Here is a 17,893-nt window from a genome sequence, read left to right as displayed (position 1 = left end):
TAAATACTATTATGTTTTCTGCTTGCTCCATGTCCAGTACATTTTAAGATCTCCTCTCCTCTCTTAAACAGTCACACTAACCAAGCCAGTAGTTTTCATACTAGTTTTAGTTGCACTAGGTGTAAGTTCATGGGTTGGGCTCAAGCCCAAGAGATCCCCCAGTGTCCTGCCATGTGCAGACTATATTCATTGTGGCTCTGTCAAAACCTGTCCTTATCTTTCCTGTTCTTGATTGGTCAAGTATATGTTTGTAGCTAGGCTATAAATATAGCTTGTAACCAGAAAACAAATCATAATACCATCTGTAACAAACAGCCTGTCTGGTCAACCATCAATCTCTTCAGACCTCTCTCTGCTTGAAAGTGTTTCTATTTTGGTGCATTAGGAAATTAAGACACTTTGAGAACCACTTATTGGTAATTATTACCATCTCTCTCCATATATGTCTACCCATGATCTGAGATTTATGTGGGGCCCATACTATGTATGAGAAAGGTGAGAGACATGTGGAACAGGGCTAGCCATAGTGGTCTGAATCCCAGTTTCCCAATTTTTGGGGTGTGTGTGTGTATCTCTTGTAGAGTTGGAAGGGATCTCCAGTGTCATCTAGTCCAACCCCCTGCAGAATGCAGGAAACTCACAACTACCTGCCCACCTACAATGACCTGAATTCTCTGCTCTGATGATCCCCCCCCCCAGAAAAAAAAATCAGAATCCATGGTCAGTCTGGCCTGGAGGAAATTTACTTCCTAATCCCAAAGTGGGCATTTCTCTGGGCATGCAAGAAAAGACCACAAAAGCCAAGCATTGGCACAATCCCATCTGCCCTCTTCTTGCCTTCCAATATCTTCATGAAAGCCAGTGTGGTGTAGCAGTTAAGCACCAAACTAGGATCTGGGAGACCCAGGTTCAAACCCTAAGCTTCCAAAGACAGGGCAGAATATAAATCCAATAAATAAATAAATCTTGCTGAGTGACCTTGGTGCAGCCAGTCATTCTTTCTCAGTCTGACCTACCTCACAGGGTTGTTTTCAGGATAAAATGGAGGGGAGGGGATAACATATGCTGCCACGGACTTCTGCATTAAAGAAGGCTGTTTTGTTTAAGAGGGCATTTGGGAGAAATCATTTTAATCATTCTGTTCATTCGGGTTGTCTCGGCTTTCAGTTCAATCATAGAAATGCTTTCCTGAGAGTAAACCCTGTTAAATACACCTGAGTAGGACTCTGAGTAGTTCTTCTTAGGATTATATTTTGCAAGCCTTCTGCTTAAGCTTGCATATTTCCATATCAGTTTAACGCCTTCCTTGCGTAATTTGAAGTTGTGCGTTTTCTTGAGCCAATTTTTCCTTATAAAGAATATGCAGTTTTCAACAAAAAATCATGTGCCTGTATCTCAATGTTATTTTAGGCATGTATTTATGAAATTATAGTTGCGGCTGTATGCATAAATTACATAGGAATGCCTAAAAGAAGCAAACAAATGCCATTCTCAGAAATAGTATCTTGAAAATAAAGAAGAAAAGAAATGCTAAAGGTTACGTGGCTTTATCTCTGCTTCTATATGTCTTGTATTATTTTTCTTGTTTTCCTTGTTAGGTGTCCTGTTTGATGCAGAGAGAGGAAAACATTTAAAAGAAATAAACACTATCATTCTCAAAAAGGGGGAGCAATAATGAGAGTTTTATTGTGAAAGTTCTTCAGACAGTGGAATTGTCACTTGAACAGGAGACGATTTATTCACCAAAAAGACTGTTCCGTGTTTAGGTCCCAACGGCTGTCTAGCTGAGGAACGGGTTGAGAAGATGCTTTATGCCTCTGCATCTTGCCCTGCTTAGACAGGGTGCTGATTTACAAAATAGCCCAGAGTGATTTTGCTCCTGAGTCGAAAAGGCAAGCAGGCCCATGTGCAGCCAGCTTAGGAATGAAAGGTGGCTGTGTGCAGAAACGGTGCTTGGAGCTTTTGGCAACAGGATAGATCTGTATAGACCCTGTGCACTCCACACATAACACTTTATCCTTTGAATTGTGCCCGTGTGCATCAAATGCCATCAAGTTGCGGCCAATTTACAGCGATGTCATAGGGCTGTCAAGACAAAAGGTGAACAGAGATGGATTTTCCATTGCCTGCTTCTGTGTTGTGACTCTGGACTTCCTTGGAGGTCTCCCAATCAAAAGCTGACCAAGGCTGAGAACGCGACATGTCTGAGATCCGATGCGATTGGGAATAGCCTAGACCAGCCTTTTTCAACTTTTTAACCATCCAGGAGCCCCTAAAATATTTTTTCAGGCTTCAAGGAGCCCCAGACGTCAACTGGCCACACCTCCTTGTTACACCCACAGAAGTGAAATGTCATCAGAAGTGACGTGTGTTAACAGGCAGGCTCAAGGAGGACTAAGGGGAAGAAAGACAGGAGGTGGTTTAGCCAGGAGTAGGCATGCAGGCTCCGCCCCCTCCCAGGTGCAGAAACTGTGAGAGAACCCACTTGCTTGGATGGGAGCAGTGAAAGTGACTGCTTCCATAGTCCATTAAGGCAGGAGGGGAAAGGCTGCAGACCCTCTCTGGGGTTTCTGCGGACCCCTGGAGGTCCACAGATGCCTGGTTGGGAATCCCTGGCTTAGGCTGTTCAAGGCAGGGTGTTAAATTTTACTGATCCCAAAATGTTAACTTTTTTAAAAATTAAAAAAGTAGGTTAGGAGTCAGTTTTATGAACAGAACTAAACATTTGTGGACAGATTTACATAAATAAACTGTGATGGTCTGTTTAGATCTACCTGTATGCCAAACATAATGGATGCAATTCCATGAATTACTGGTACTGTACTGACACTGTTTGGAAGGGAACTAATGCTGGCCTTCTGTCTTTTCTGTTCAGAAATGTGATTGTTCTCTGCTAGCTCATACCTCAGCCTCCTACTTGCATCTAGCAATACTTCTGTGCATCTTTTCCTCATGCCAGAGTCCCGAAATACCATAGAAAACTGAAAAATGGCTCCTTGGAGGGTTATCCAATAAAGGTTTTCAAGAAATGTCACATATCAATAGAGGCCAAAGAGCACTTGAATCTTGTGCCAGACCTTTCTATCATGCTCTGTTTACTGTCAGAGATTTAGTTCCCTAAGAAAGCAGCACTTGCAAAACTCTCCTAACAAAAGATAAATAGCACTCGAGATTAGCATTGGCTTGGATTTCATATTCTCAGATCTGCCCTAAACTTGTTCCCTGAATTTTCAAATGGTAGAGTAAGAAAGAAGACCTAACGTTCTAGACCAGGGGTAGTCAACCTGTGGTCCTCCAGATGTTCACGAACTACAATTCCCATGAGCCCATCCCAGCGAACACTGGCAGGGGATCATGGGAATGGTAGTCCATGGACATCTGGAGGACCACAGGTTGACTACCCCTGTTCTGGAAAGTTCATGAGTCTTGCTTGTTCTCTTATGGGGTTGGATCAGCCTGTGTTTGTTCAGAGGTAGGGCAGAAGAGAAGCTCCTTGGGAATGGATTCTCTGTAGAATATGGATTCACCCTATTATTATTATTATTATTATTATTATTATTATTATTATTATTATTAGAATACAGGAATAAGGCTGCCATTCCCCTTTCAGGACATGGGGAATCATTAAGTTTCACATGTCTTCTCGCAGTTCAGGGCTTCAAGAAACCAGGAGAAATACCCACCCAACCCACAAAAACAGGCTCACTTTTGTCCAGCTTCCTCAATTACTCTCTCCTGTTTTCCTTCTCCAGGACTGCTGCATTGCAACTGGCTTTCCCAAGGCTTCCTCAATTGCATGGGAGAGATACAAAGCCCTTCCCTCCATTGGCTGAGGTCTCCTCCCTTTTCCTTCTGGAAGGAAGTGAGGAGAGAGAGAGAGAGAGAGAGAGAGAGAGAGAGAGAGAGAGAGAGAGAGCGCACGTGTGTGAGAGAATAAAGTCGAGTCCCTTTAAGACCAATGAAGAGCAGCGGATAAATTCTAAATACCTGCTAGCTCAGTTTAAAGAGACAACAACTCAGTGGGCAGTCCTCTCTTTCATTGTGCTATGCTTGAGAGGTCTGACAAGGGTTCAATAGAGCATGTGCTTGCCATGCAGAAGGTATCAGGCTCAATCCCCAACGTCTCCAGTTGAAAGGGCCAGATAGAAGGTGATGTTAAAGACCTTTGTCTGTGACCATGAAAACTAACTCCCAGTCTGAGTAGACAATACTGACCTTGATGGACTGACAGTCTGATTCAGTATAAGGCAGCTACTGACTGGGTTGGGCCCCTTAGCATCCCTTTGCCCCCTTCCCTTGCAGACCTATGCAGCTGCCCCTAGCCTAGCTGCCTCAGTTGAACAGGTCTAAGGCTAGGTGAGAATGGCATGCTAGCTTGCCAGACCTGCCTGCCATGAGGTTTGTAGCATGAGTCTGTCCCACTGGGCAACGGGAATGCTAATGAGCAGATCTGCTGCCCCTGCTGCTCAACTGTCTTTGCACTCTAGTGTTACATATCCCTGGTGTAGCTTTGCAGATCTTCTGGTATTGTATTTGATCTCTAGATGACCTGTTTCACACCAGGTATCTGGCCCGGCACGGTGCTCATCTGGTTGTGGGGCTAACACAAGATGACATCATTTCCAGGCCAGGACGGCCCTAGATCTGGCCCAATGCAGACCCTCATTTGCCCAACAGCAAGGGAATATGGTACACATTCCCTCCGCATGGGGCAAATGTGGGCTTGTGTTATGCCAGGCTTAGGACCACCCCGGCCGGGTGCCAATGTTGTTTGGAAGTGGCAATTAGCCCCACAACCAGACAAGTGCTGCACTGGGATGGATTCCTGGTGCGGAAAAGGTCAATGACAGTGGTCAGTTCACCAGGAGAAAATGGAAGCTTTGGCAAGGGGATTCCATTGTGTTATACCTTGCCGAGATCTCTCTCCTTCCCAAGCTCCTTCCCCAAACTCCACCGCAGCTCCCCAAAAGAAGCATTGGCAATAATGAAAGAACAGCAAAAGGAAAAAAAAAGCAGGACATCATAACGCCTGCTTCTGGTTATTGATTTCCATTCATTTATATCACCTTGGTATAGCTGTGAGAAAATATCTAGAGGCCAGCTTGTATGAGAAAAGGGACGTGAGAGTTCTCCCAGAAGGGATCATAGCTCAGCAGCAGAACTGTTTTGCATGTAGAAGGTCCCAGATGTAGTCACTGGAATCTCCAATTAAAAGGATTGAAGGGCCAATTTAGATGCTGTAAACAAAGGCACACAAAAATGACTTCAGGAGGCGAGTAATGAAGTAAATAAATGGCAGAGGACTGAGATGGTATTTACTGCTTTCCCTAAATGCCATATGTCTGCTACAAATCCCCACTCTACCACCAATAAAGTTCCAAATATGTTTGCCTGTGCTGAAGATTAATTGTTCCCTTCCCTGTTTCCATATTGCATATCGTCTCCTTCCAAAATTGTTCTTTGTGGGAGAGACAAGGACCACGGGGCATTTGTTAAATGGGTGTGAGTGTGTCACGTCTAATTTGGCCCTCCAGTGATCGGCCTGGGGCCTCTACTTGAAACCTTGCTACTAGTCAGAACAGATGGATGGACAGCTAGTCTCATTCAGTATAAAGCTGCTTCACGTATTCATGAATAAGTTCACTTCCTTATGCAGAGTTCCATATGGCCGAGCATCTTGCTTTGACCTCATTTGCCAGACTTTTGGTATGCAAAACAATGTGCTGGAGAGCAAATGCTGGGTGCAAAGAAAACAGCACTCAGGTTGCGTATCTATTAACGGTGTTGGTGGCCCACATGAAACCTTGCACAGATTTTTGCTTTGTCTTGTCCTCAGTGTCCCATATAAATGTATTGTACACCCATTATTAGCCCCTCCTCCCTTTGTTAGAACAAGATCAGCCTTGACAACGTGTCCAAACGCATGGTGAGATGGACAGAAATAAACAGTAGGCTTGCTGGTGGAATACACAACATCCTGTTCAATAGCAGTTCCCCTTCTGTCACTCTAGGATTCATGTTCTTCCCTCCCCTTGATTAGGAACCATGCTGCTTAAAATGTTCAGCAATTATGGATTGGAACCTCCAAGCACTGAGTAATTTATGCAGAAGTAATGACTTAAATGGCTCTTCATTACATTGCAATCAAACCTGAGATGCCTCTGTAAACCTTGCATATCCATTCCCAGCATGCCATCTTAACGCCCTCTGGAGGCAGAAGGGGATGCCAGTACGTTGCCGTAAGTTGACTGTAAATAACTTGTTTACCTGGAATGACCACTTGGATTTTTTACTCACTCAAGCAAAGAAATGAGAGTTTGGAAACTGGCTCTGTTTACAGCTTTGAAGAGCAATCCCATGATGACCTGTGTCCATCAGCTACATTGGCAACCTGTCAGAATCCTGGAGTCTGTACCTAATTAGAATAGAAGAAACACATCTCTAATCCAGACTGACAGAAATCAAGATTCACAGCTGAGCTCCTTATTCTCAGGCATTTCTTTGTTATCTTTATCCTCTCAGGTAAACAGTGTGATGTTGTAGATGCCCCCAGATCGTACCCTTATCTTGATTAACCCAAACATAACCAGTTACAATCCAGTGAAACCATGATGGATATTTGCTTTGGAGAAAGCCAAAAGGCTGGACTTCCAAGATGTCATGGGCCTACCACACAATTTTGGCTTCTTGCGCTATGTTTCATCTTAGAATCATAGAATCATAGAATCATCTTTAACCCTCCCCCCGCTCCGGAGAAGCGGGAGGAATAAAGGAGTAAGGGCAAGTGGGGAGGAGTTAGGGCGGGCCCTGTCCGGGATAAAAACTCGGAGGGACCAATCAGGAGCCGCGAAGCGGCTCCTGATTGGGCCCTCCGAGTGTCACTCGAGGGCCAAGCAGCCAATGGGGAGCCGCGCAAAGCGCGGCTCCCCATTGGCTGGTTGGCCCAGCCTTGCCTGGGCCGGCCGGGGAGTTGTCGCTCAGAGGAAGAAGCCTTCCCCGGTGGTAAGTCCTCCGTCCGGCTTCTCCTCGCCCAGGGAGCCTTCTGCCGGGCCCTGGGGCAGGCTCACCTGCCCTTGGGCCCGCCAGAAGGCCACAAAGCCCACTCCCAAAGTCCCGAGCCTTCTGCCGGGCCCTGGGGCAGCCCAGCCTGCCCCTGGGCCCGGCAGTAGGCCGCAAAGCCCGCCGCCCCCGTCCCGAGCCTTCTGCCGGGCCCTGGGGCAGCCAAGCCTGCCCCTGGGCCCAGCAGAAGGTCCCAAGGCCACCTACCTTCCTCTGTTCCTCCCTTCCTCCCAGCATTCCCTTTCTCCTTCCCTTCCTCCCAGCATTCCCTTTCTCCTTCCCTTCCTCCCAGCATTCCTTTTGTTTTTCCCTTTCTCCCTTCTTCCCTCTCTTCCATCTGCCTCTTTCTGGCTACCTGTTTCTCTCCCTCTTCTTCTGTCTCTCTTCCTCCCTTTCTTTCTGTCTTTCTGTCTCTCTTTCTCCTTTTCCTCCTTCCTTCACCCCATCCCTCCACCCATCCATCATGCTAGGGCCCGCTGTATTTTGCCCACAGCGGGCTTAATATCTAGTAGAATCATAGAATCATAGAGTTGGAAGGGGCCATACAGGCCATCTAGTCCAACCCCCTGCTCAATGCAGGATCAGCCCTAAGCATCCTAAAGCATCCAAGAAAAATGTGTATCCAACCTTTGCTTGAAGACTGCCAGTGAGGGGGAGCTCACCATCTTAGGCAGCCTATTCCACTGCTGAACTACTCTGACTGTGAAAATTTTTTTCCTGATATCTAGCCTATATCGTTGTACTTGTAGTTTAAACCCATCTTCATCCAGGCCACAGAACTAAATACAGGAGCACTCAAACACCAGTCCCCAGGCCTCTATTAAATCAACCTATGCCCACTTTTAGCCTTGCCCACTTGACTTTTCTCTGCCCTTTGACTTGCTTTCAGTTTTGATGCAGCATCTTTTCCTTCAGCTTTCTTCTTTCCACAGCTAAGTTAGTAATTTCTGGCCATAAAGCTTTCAAACCCTGCTGTGCTTTGTTCGAGGCTGTCTTTCTTTGCTATACGGGTCATAACATGACCATTGCTTCAGGAGCACATATAGTGAGTCTCAGCTGTGGGAATCCTGTGGACAGTGGAATATCTCCTATTGACTATATGCTACTACATTTGGAAAACCGATAGTACCCTAGTCTTTTTGGGTGAGGGAGGGATGTGTCCTGTAACCACAGATAACAGAAACTAAAAAAAAAAAAGAGCAACCAGAGAACAAACCTTTCCTAGGTTCTCTTGTAATTAATTATCTTGATCAGCCTGAAATAATTTTCCACTGAGGGTGATAGGCTAGAAGTCCTTGTCCTGCGTTTCTTAAGTAGATAGGACATGTTCTCCTGAATTAGACTAAGAACTTATTTTTGTTTGCTCCAATGCTGTGCGTATGATTTCATTGTAGATGACTATATCAGAAAATATAATTATTGCTTCTTTTTTTATTTTTGGTTAATTTCATTACTGTTATTTGCAATTTAGGGGTATTTTCTGAGGGAGGAGTAATTTGAACCATCTATAAGGCCTGGATTGAGGCCTACTCTGCTCTGATCCAGTGTGTCCAACCACTGCCATCCCGGCTACGGTTAGGCAGGCTTCCCAACTGGCCTCAGGATACCCCCCTTCCCTGGGCCTAATCCACCCCTGGCTCCACCACCCTCTGGAACTGATAAATGCAGATGGCCAGTGGCCTAACTGCTAACGTTCTTTCTCCCTCCCCTTCTTTCTGTTTCTTGGGGTGGGAAGCCTCCTTTTCCTGTTTTTTAATCTTTGCTGATCCCAGCACGTTCAAAAACCAGTACTGTGAAACTATCCATTGTTCTTATTGGGGTAAAGGTAAAGGTATCCCCTGTGCAAGCACCGAGTAATGTCTGACCCTTGGGGTGACGCCCTCCAGCATTTTCATGGCAGACTCAATACGGGGTGGTTTGCCAGTGCCATCCCCAGTCATTACCGTTTACCCCCAGCAAGCTGGGTACTCATTTTACCGACCTCGGAAGGATGGAAGGCTGAGTCAACCTTGAGCTGGCTGCTGGGATCGAACTCCCAGCCTCATGGGCAGAACTTCCAGACTGCATGTCTGCTGCCTTACCACTCTGCGCCACAAGAGGCTCTATTGGGGTAACAAACACATATTCCACGAGAAAGTTGTTGTTGTTGTTGTTGTTGTTGTTTTAAAAGGTGCAGAATGCAAGCACAGGATTAGAATTAAAGGAATACTGACTTGAATTCACCAATAATCAGAAGTAAGCTTTGAGTTCAGAAAGGGCCAAAATGACCTAATTTCTCATTTCTACCACTTTTGTACAGTAACTGAAACATTGGACAGCTCAATTAAAAATTTTTAAGGTGCGTTTCCACTGTCCTGTCTGATGGCTTCTGTCAGTGGCTCCGCTTCAAAGTTTGAATGTCCTTTGGGAGGAGCACATGCCAGGGAATCCTTTGAAATAAGTGCTTGAGATGCAGGGGCAGGGAGAAAAGCTCACACATTAGTTCAAGCTGAACTTTGATGCTTCAAATAGAACCATTCTTTTAATCCGAGGGATGAAATCACAGCTGCCAAAGGTGTTCAGCCACAAGATTTGGCAGAAAAATAAACATACCTGAGGTTGAATCTGTTAATCAAGTTTTGGAGACTAAGTGGAATTATTTTTAATTCCAAATTAAGAGAGCCAGTTTGATGTAGTGATTAGGAGTGCGGGCTTCTAATCTGGCATGCCAGGTTCGATTCTGCACTCCCTCACATGCAACCAGCTGGGTGACCTTGGGCTCACAACGGCACTGATAAAGCTGTTCTGACCGAGCAGTGATATCAGGGCTCTCTCAGCCTTATCCACCTCACAGGGTGTTTGTTGTGGGGAGAGGAATGGGAAGGCGACTGTAAGCCGTTTTGAGCCTCCTTCGAGTAGGGGAAAGCGGCATATAAGAACCAGCTCTTCTTCTTCCTCTTCTTTATTAATATGCACCAGGGACACCAAATTTCTAGACAGCTTGAAGCTATCGGTGGGGGGAGATACCCCTTTTGTTCCCGGAAAAATGTAGAACTCTAGGGATAGAGTTTCTCCTTACTATATGGTATACCAGAAAGACTGCCTTCCATAGCATTGATCATTGTAATCTGGGGATCAGTTGTAATTCCAGGAGAACTCCAGGCCTCACCTGGAGGTTAAGCCAACCAAGAGCCGAAAAAACACTTAGTGTAGGCTTCCAAGACCACTGTGATAAGAGCTTCTAGTTTATTCAAAGCTACCGCTGGAATGGCCACTGCATTCAGTTCTTTTCTGCTCTTGGTCGGCTTATCCTGCTACTGAGCGGTCATCTGTTTGCCTGGAGGTTGGCAACCCTACACATACAACTAGGTAATCTTTTCTCATGCAAATAAGAGAGATGTACTTGTCTAGAGGTGTGGAACTCATTTGTTACAAGGGCCGGATTTGACTTAAATGTCAGTTTGAGAGGCCAGGCCAATCATAAAATTTAATGCCAGGCACCAGAGATATAAACTTTATAAAGGACACTGACAAACCTCATGAATGATATTATCTTCACTCAAAATGCAACCATGCTTAACACATAAACACTCTTACAGCATTTCTTTATTTAACGGTCTGGGCTGAAATAAAAAGTTAATTCTATTAACACATTTGTCACTCCCCATCTTCAGTGTACTAATGCACAAAGTTTCCTGGTGCAAAATGAAAATTTTTTTTTAATGATGTTATGGGTTTGCTAGAGCCTCTTGTGGTGCAGAGTGGTAAGACAGCAGACATGCTGTCTGAAAGCTCTGACCATGAGGCTGGGAGTTCAATCCCAGCAGCCGGCTCAAGGTTGACTCAGCCTTCCATCCTTCCGAGGTCGGTAAAATGAGTGCCCAGCTTGCTGGGGGGTAAACGGTAATGACTGGGGAAGGCACTGGCAAACCACCCCGTATAGAGTCTGCCATGAAAACACTGGAGGGCATCACCCCAAGGGGGTGCTTGCACAGGGTGCTTGCACAGGGGATACCTATGGGTTTGCAGCTATCATTTTTTTGTCTGAGTTTTTCAGCAACCCCTCCAAACATCTGTGGTGCTTCATATATATGTCTAAGCTTACTGTATTTGCCCAGTTAGCACCAATTATACCTGGAGCTCCTGCCAAGTTCATGAAGTTATCATCACCCGTAGTTCTATCTTGGAATGATTTCTACAAATTGTTGTGTAACACGCATCTCTTGATCATCAACCCCATGAATAAAGATTACAATCTGTGCTGTTAGGTTTCTTCTTTTAAAATCGTTTAGAAAGAAAGAGGTAGATCTCTCCGTGAAATAAACAGTTGATTAGAGGCACACACACAAAAAAATCAAACACACAGTGTTTTGGGGGTTCAGGTATACTGACCCCCTGCCCCATTGGTATTTCCCTATATTACCAAATTAAAATTTCTGTTATACGGTTATTTGGATTCAATAAATTCAGGAATGCTGAATATTTCTACTTGGGGTCTGCTGGTCTGCCCGGTTTGAGTCAGACCTCCCAGGAGACGTCACCAAACAGCTGATCTTGAGGAAAGGAAGCTCTCTGCAGGACTGACTTGGGGTCTGCTTGGTTAGATCCAAGCCACCCCATTAAACAGCCAACCCTGGGCTGGCTCCCCTTATCCTGGGCTGCTCAGTTTATACATAGCTTGAGTGGTGGTGAGCTGGCAGCTCCTACCACCTGTGCTGCTCCTGGACCTCCCATATGCTTCCCTTCAACTTCCAAAAGTAGGGAAGCAAAATGGACTGCTTTAATGGCTTGCAGTGGTAAGGCAGCTGACATCCTGTCTGAAGCTCTGACCATGAAGCTGTGAGTTCGATCCCAGCAGCCAGCTCAAGGTTGACTCAGCCTTCCATCCTTCCGAGGTCAGTAAAATGAGTACCCAGCTTGCTGGAGGGTAAAACGGTAATGACTGGGGAAGGGAATGGCAAACCATCCTGTATTGAGTCTGCCATGAAAACCCAAGGGTCCCTTTTATAAGCCAAAATAATTTCATTTTAATTCCTCTTTTCCCTTTATCCCAACACATTTCCCATGCTCCTTCTTTTCTTTTAACACGTCTGTGTGTGTGTGACTAGAGACAACCCATATTGATCAGTAGAGCAGGACAATCGCAGTGTAAATTGTTCTTGTCAGAAGACTCCCATTCTCTCCTTTTTCTCTCATTTGCTCTCTTGCTCTTTCCCTCCCTCTCTCCTCCTCTTTCCCCATTTCCATCAGTGGGTAGCAAAGGATAAAGGCGGAGGAGAGGGGAAAGGAGTCCTCAACCAATGGGGGGGATGGAGGGTTGGCTTTGTATTTCACCCTGCAGGATTAAGGCAGATGGGTAAGAGTGAGCAGTGACATGGGGGCAGTGGCAGCAGCCCTGGAGAAGGAAGCAGTAAAGGACTAGTTGCTCAAGGGTCCTATAAGAGCCTCTTCCAGCCCTTGGACTATCCTGATCTCAGATTTCAGAAGCCAAGCCAAGGAGGTCCAGGATTGTGATGGAGAGACAGGCAATGGCAAACCGCCTGATTTTCTCTTGCCTTGAAAACCTTACAGAGTTGGCTGCTGTGACTTGATGGCACTTTCCATTACTACCAGTATAGATTGGGTGATAAGAGTTCCTGAAGCTTGGACATGTTTTATTTCATTGACTGACGTTGCTGCCTCACTCTTTCAGCTGGCTCACGTCCCACAATAGCTAACTTTTGATAAGTACCCTTCTTAATCAAAACACACTCTCCGGTTCTTTATTTCTACCCTGCATCTCTTGTTGCTGGCGAATGGTTCTTTTGTTATGTTGATTGTAGCAATGATTGGCTGATGTTTACTCTGTGGGTGTTAATTGTTAGATTATCATCTCCTGATAACACACCACTCCTGGTAACAAATGCATTTTCTTCCAAAGGCTTTGATCATTAATTACATGAAAGCACGATTTAGATGTTAGGAAACATTACGATCAGTTGGGACACTTGAGGACATAGGAATGTTTAACTGCTGCTTGTGTGTGTTTCAGTGGTAATGTTCAGTGTGCATACATTTATGTGCATACATTTATGTTTATGTGTGCATACATTTATGTTTATGCACAGGACTGGGGCTTTTTTTAAAATCAAGATTCTAGCTCTGTTTTCTCACCTTCTTAAGCAGCCTTCACTTCATTATGCCCTCTTCTCCTAAGGTTGGAAGCTCAACTAATATGGATAAGGTGACCAGATTTTAACATTGGTAAAGCGGGACTCCATTGACCGAGGGGGTTCTCGATTAAAAATTTGGTCTATATGGAACAACAAAAAGTTTCATAGAATACATAGAACGCAAAAATAGTATTGCAATATATATTTTTAAAGTTCAACATAAGTACAATTTGCCAGGTGCTCTCTTGCTCTTTCCCTCCCCCAGATGACAATCTGGTCACCTTAAAAATGGAGGAAAGGTTGAGGCAAAATAACATATATTTTCAATCCCCCCTGAGCAAGCTGCCAATTGAACACCATTATAACAATGTAGCATTACAAAATCTGTGTATCAGGTTCTCTGAATTCCCAGGTTTCATTATAAAAAAACAACAGCAACAACAACTAAGTCTCTAGCCCAGGGGTAGTCAAACTGCGGCCCTCCAGATGCCCATGGACTACAATTCCCATGAGCCCCTGCCAGCGTAGTCCATCTGGAGGGCCGCAGTTTGACTACCCCTGGGCTAGCCCATTTTGTTGTGGAGACAGGCCTTTTCTCTTACAAGTCTGCAGTGAAATGAGGCTAGAGACATACTTAAAGAAAAGAAAATTGGGGACTTTGAGAACCTGATTAGATGGCTAAACCACTGTATCATGTTAAAAGACCTACTGTGGCTTTTGAGTAGGAGCTGGGGAACTGACTGCAGCATGGCTGGGTCTGGGGAAATCCAAACTTTTCCACCCATGAAACAAGCGACTGGGCTTTGCTGTGCTCTTTCTTTCTGAATTTTTCAACAAGGGAGATTGGAGGGAAAGCAAAGGAAAACCAGAGAAGCCCCAGGAGGGCCACCATAACGCTGTAGGGAAGCAGTAGAAACAAATCAAAACTTTGCCAAACCCAGGGCAAATAACCTGTGTGGAAATGGCCATGGGATCATTCAGAACCTAACATCATAATGATTAGAGCATAGTCATACCTGCAGTTTTCAGGTGGTTTGAGTATTCACATGGATTATTGACCACTCCCTCTGTACGGGCACGTGTGAAGTGCTGTCAAGTTGCAGCCAATTTATAATGATCCCAGCAAAGGGGTTTTCAAAGGGAAATTGGAACAGAGGTGGCTTGCCATTGTCTTCCACTTCTCCGTGCTTTTCCTTTCAAGTACCAAACCAGTTTAGCTTCTGAGCTCTGATGTGATTGGACTCTAGCATATGCCTTACCCTCTCCCTGGTCTTTAGCAGAAACTAAATCAATGAATTCTTGCTGGTTTAAATCCTTCTACCATAGATGCATATAATAAGAGGCATCTAGGAAACCAGGCTTCTCATGTCCAGGGATTGCAACCTTAGGTCACTTGCCTATTTCCATCAGGAAATCTTTTGAGCTCCATTTGGTTACGAGAACATATATTGTTTCCATTTGTAGGTAAATAATGATGTCCCTTTAGAATCAGGTTACTGAGCATAGCCAGAAGTGGGATTCTGGCCATTCAACAGGGTTACCAAAGGTTCCTCTAGGACTAGAAATCCTGTATCCCATCTATTGATCGAGATTTAATGAAAGATTTCTTTTCACTACAACAACAGTGCAGAAAGTACAGTGCATGACTCTGGGATAAAAGAGGGGGAAACCAAATCATAACCGCCAATCAGAAGTCCATTAAACAAAATCCACAGACAGACAGCTGTAGAATGAAATCCAGTTGTTGCAATCCATATCTTTTGGCAGTCTGGCACAATCTGCTTCCCTGATTTTTGATGTGGAAATGTACAATTGCATTCAAATAATTACAGCCATGAAGGTCACTGGGTTGATACTAAGCCGGTCGACTGTACCCACCTCACAAGGCTGTTTTGGGGATATCCACAGGAGGGTGACTCTGCTTGCTGCCCTAAGCAGCTCAGAGCAGAGTCGGGTTATAAATTAAATAAATAACAATAAAGGGCAATTGTATTTATGCACATTGCTTTGATTGTGTAACGTTAGGGGGGAGGGGACATAACAAAGGAAAGGAAGAAAGCTGCTTTCTGCAAACAGAGAGCCCCAATGCAAACTAATTTAGAATGATTTGGATAGATTATAGGCTTAGAGAGCAGTAAGTGTAAGACGATGGCGTGTGAACACAAAGAATAATCATGCAGGCTGTAACCAGAAAGGGAGAGAGAAAGAGAGACGATGAGGTCTGCAGCCCAACAATATGCCTGTGGCTGATTGCAAATAATTACACCAAAGCAAAGGGTTTGTTACCCATGGAGAGGCCAGCCATGCAACTCAGTTTGCATTTCTTCCCTTTTTGAGAATTCATTTTGAAGCTTACTGGTGATCTTTACCGTTCTGTAAATGAGTACATCTTCAGTAGACATATAGATTTGATTTGGTATTCAACAGAGGAGGACTGACCGCTGAAGAAACCCCCGCAGGTGTGAAACACACATCGGGTTGAGAAATCTTCTGGGTAATTTCTGCTCCAAATATTTAAACTTTGGAGTTGTGTTTGTTATTATTAGCATAACTATTGTTTATGTGCCGGTGTGTTTATTATGACCCATGTAATGAGTTCCTTAATAGGTCTTCGTTTCAGTATAATTTATTTCAATGTGTTGTATTCAAACAGTCATGTTTCGATTGGGGAGCCTTGTTATTCACAGACGGTTGCGTCTTCAGTGTGCAAATAATCACAGGCATGGAATCGGCCCAACTCGTGCCATGACAATGAGGAACAGAAGCTAATGGTTGGGTTGGATTGTGAGTGAAGAACTGCATGTGTGTGTGTGTTCTCCTAAAACTTATTCTGTCACCCTTCGGAGAAATAATGAAATCATATTTTGGACGGAAACGTGAAGTTCAGATGACCTTGTTAGAAAGAGGGCAGTGGTGAGATTAGATTTCCACAGCGATGGCTAATGTGTGACCTGAAGGACTAGCTACATTTGATCAATTGAGACTTGGAGGGAGGGGAGGGGGGATCTAGAGTAAAATGGATGTCATTAGAGGTGTATGGAACCCTGCAAGGCAGAGACGGGAATGACCAGATGTTACTGGACTGTTATCACAGATAAGTAAATCACCCAAGAAAACGTCTTGGTGTCTATGGGAAGGCAGGGGCAGCTCGCCAAGGTTCAGTAGGGGGTGGAGGAGCACATAGCCCATTGCTTTCAGTCAGTGGTAACTAAATCAATTCTGTTCTTGCAAAAAGCTTAAGTGACACAGTCATGTGGTTTGCATAATAACTTATAAAGTGCTATTAATGTACTGGAAGTTTCAATTACACTGTCTTCAGCTTCCTAAAAGCAGGCTGGCAGCAAGTAATCAAGCACGTACGTACTGCAGGCTCCCATCCTTTCTGCTTTATGAAAAGTGGAGGAGGAGAATCTAGCAATGGGGAGTTGAAGGTAATCAGAAGAGACAGTAATAGGCCAGAGGAACTAGTGGTTGGACCATGGGCTAATTCTAGGGTAGCCAGACCACAGCTGGCAAGAGAATACTATTGGAGGGACCCTAGCCGGTGATGATGTGACATTATTTCCAGCATGGAAGTTATGTCATCACATATGAGGTGATGCTCTAGCATTTGCCAAAGAAATCTATGGTTTAATCTTAGAGTTTTGGGGAATGCTAGAGTGTTGCCCAAAATATTGACATCACTTACAGGATGCACTGGCCATGACATGGCATGACTAGCATTGCCTAGCCATTCCTCTAGAATTTTTCTGCCACTACCCAGTTGAGCTGCAGAAGAAAGAGCTGGCAGGGGGGATGAAATATCTCCCACCAAAATGAGAGATTCCCCCCCCCCAACACACACAGCCAATTTGCAAGATACCAAATTCCAACAGCTCCCACGAGCAATGGGGGCTCTTTGTCTCCCAGACACAACTCATCCCGATTCTGATCACAACCACACTGTGAAAGCAGAGGCTTATTTAAGCTTCCCTGGTACCATTTCCACATCCTTAGCTACCTGCCCTTTCCTCCAGTGGGGAAACTTGCATGCAGTCATCAGTATGTGCCAGTTACCTGCTAGTCTTAATAGCAGCTCCCTGGGGCTGTTTTGGGATATGAAAAGGGCCAGGAGGTGTCGGATGCCCTGGTTGACTTCCATGCCACCCAGGCACACTAAGGCCTGATTCTGACAGTGGCATGGTCTGAATGTGGCTGGGAGGCACAGAGCATCAGACATCTGGCATGAAGTATTCATGGCCTTCATATTATGTGAAGTAGCCCTCAGCAGGCAGCTTTACTCGATTTACAAGAAGACGGCAAATATTTCCTATTGGGGGACAATTAGATGATGGATTAAATCCGAATAGGGTTGGGAGAGACCCCAACTCAACTAATATTTAACACATGACCTGGAACTCACCTTAAAACTAGCATGGTGGGGTAAATCATCTCCCAAGCATGGCTTGCTGGCAGGAGGGGATTCCTCCACTTGGTGTGGTTTTGCTATCAGAAAAGGGGCAAGGTCTCTGTTTCACTTCCAGTTCCGTGCATCTGCCCAGGAGACACTATTTGGTAGTAGCAGCAGAGGAATCCTGGAATCGTAATTGTAGCTGGCCTGCACCGTTTCCCTTCCTTTGTCAAGTTAACCATTTATCTCTCTTTCCGGTTAATGCGTACTGAGTCGGGCAGCTGTAAGGGACAGAAGGAAATACCTCACTGGC

The 17,893-nt window shown here is 44.9% G+C and overlaps 1 protein-coding gene and 1 long non-coding RNA gene across 9 annotated transcripts in view; one reads left to right on the top strand and one right to left on the bottom strand.

The window, feature by feature from the left end:
• Nucleotides 1–17,893, top strand: part of GRID2 (glutamate ionotropic receptor delta type subunit 2) — an 857,916-nt gene that overhangs the window by 373,620 nt on the left and 466,403 nt on the right. The gene's annotated exons all lie outside the window — the stretch shown is intronic.
• On the bottom strand, nt 5,181–17,686 carry LOC143819255 (uncharacterized). The gene is made up of 3 exons (XR_013224886.1): nt 17,593–17,686; nt 6,298–6,415; nt 5,181–5,237 (listed from the first exon to the last, which is right to left on the bottom strand). It is a non-coding gene; the product is annotated as an uncharacterized LOC143819255 (long non-coding RNA).

Source organism: Paroedura picta, chromosome 10 (genome assembly GCF_049243985.1).
Source record: "Paroedura picta isolate Pp20150507F chromosome 10, Ppicta_v3.0, whole genome shotgun sequence".
NCBI classification, from domain to species: domain Eukaryota; kingdom Metazoa; phylum Chordata; class Lepidosauria; order Squamata; family Gekkonidae; genus Paroedura; species Paroedura picta.
The sequence above is the reverse complement of the archived record's forward strand: the minus strand, read 5'-3'. Positions and strand labels throughout refer to the sequence as shown.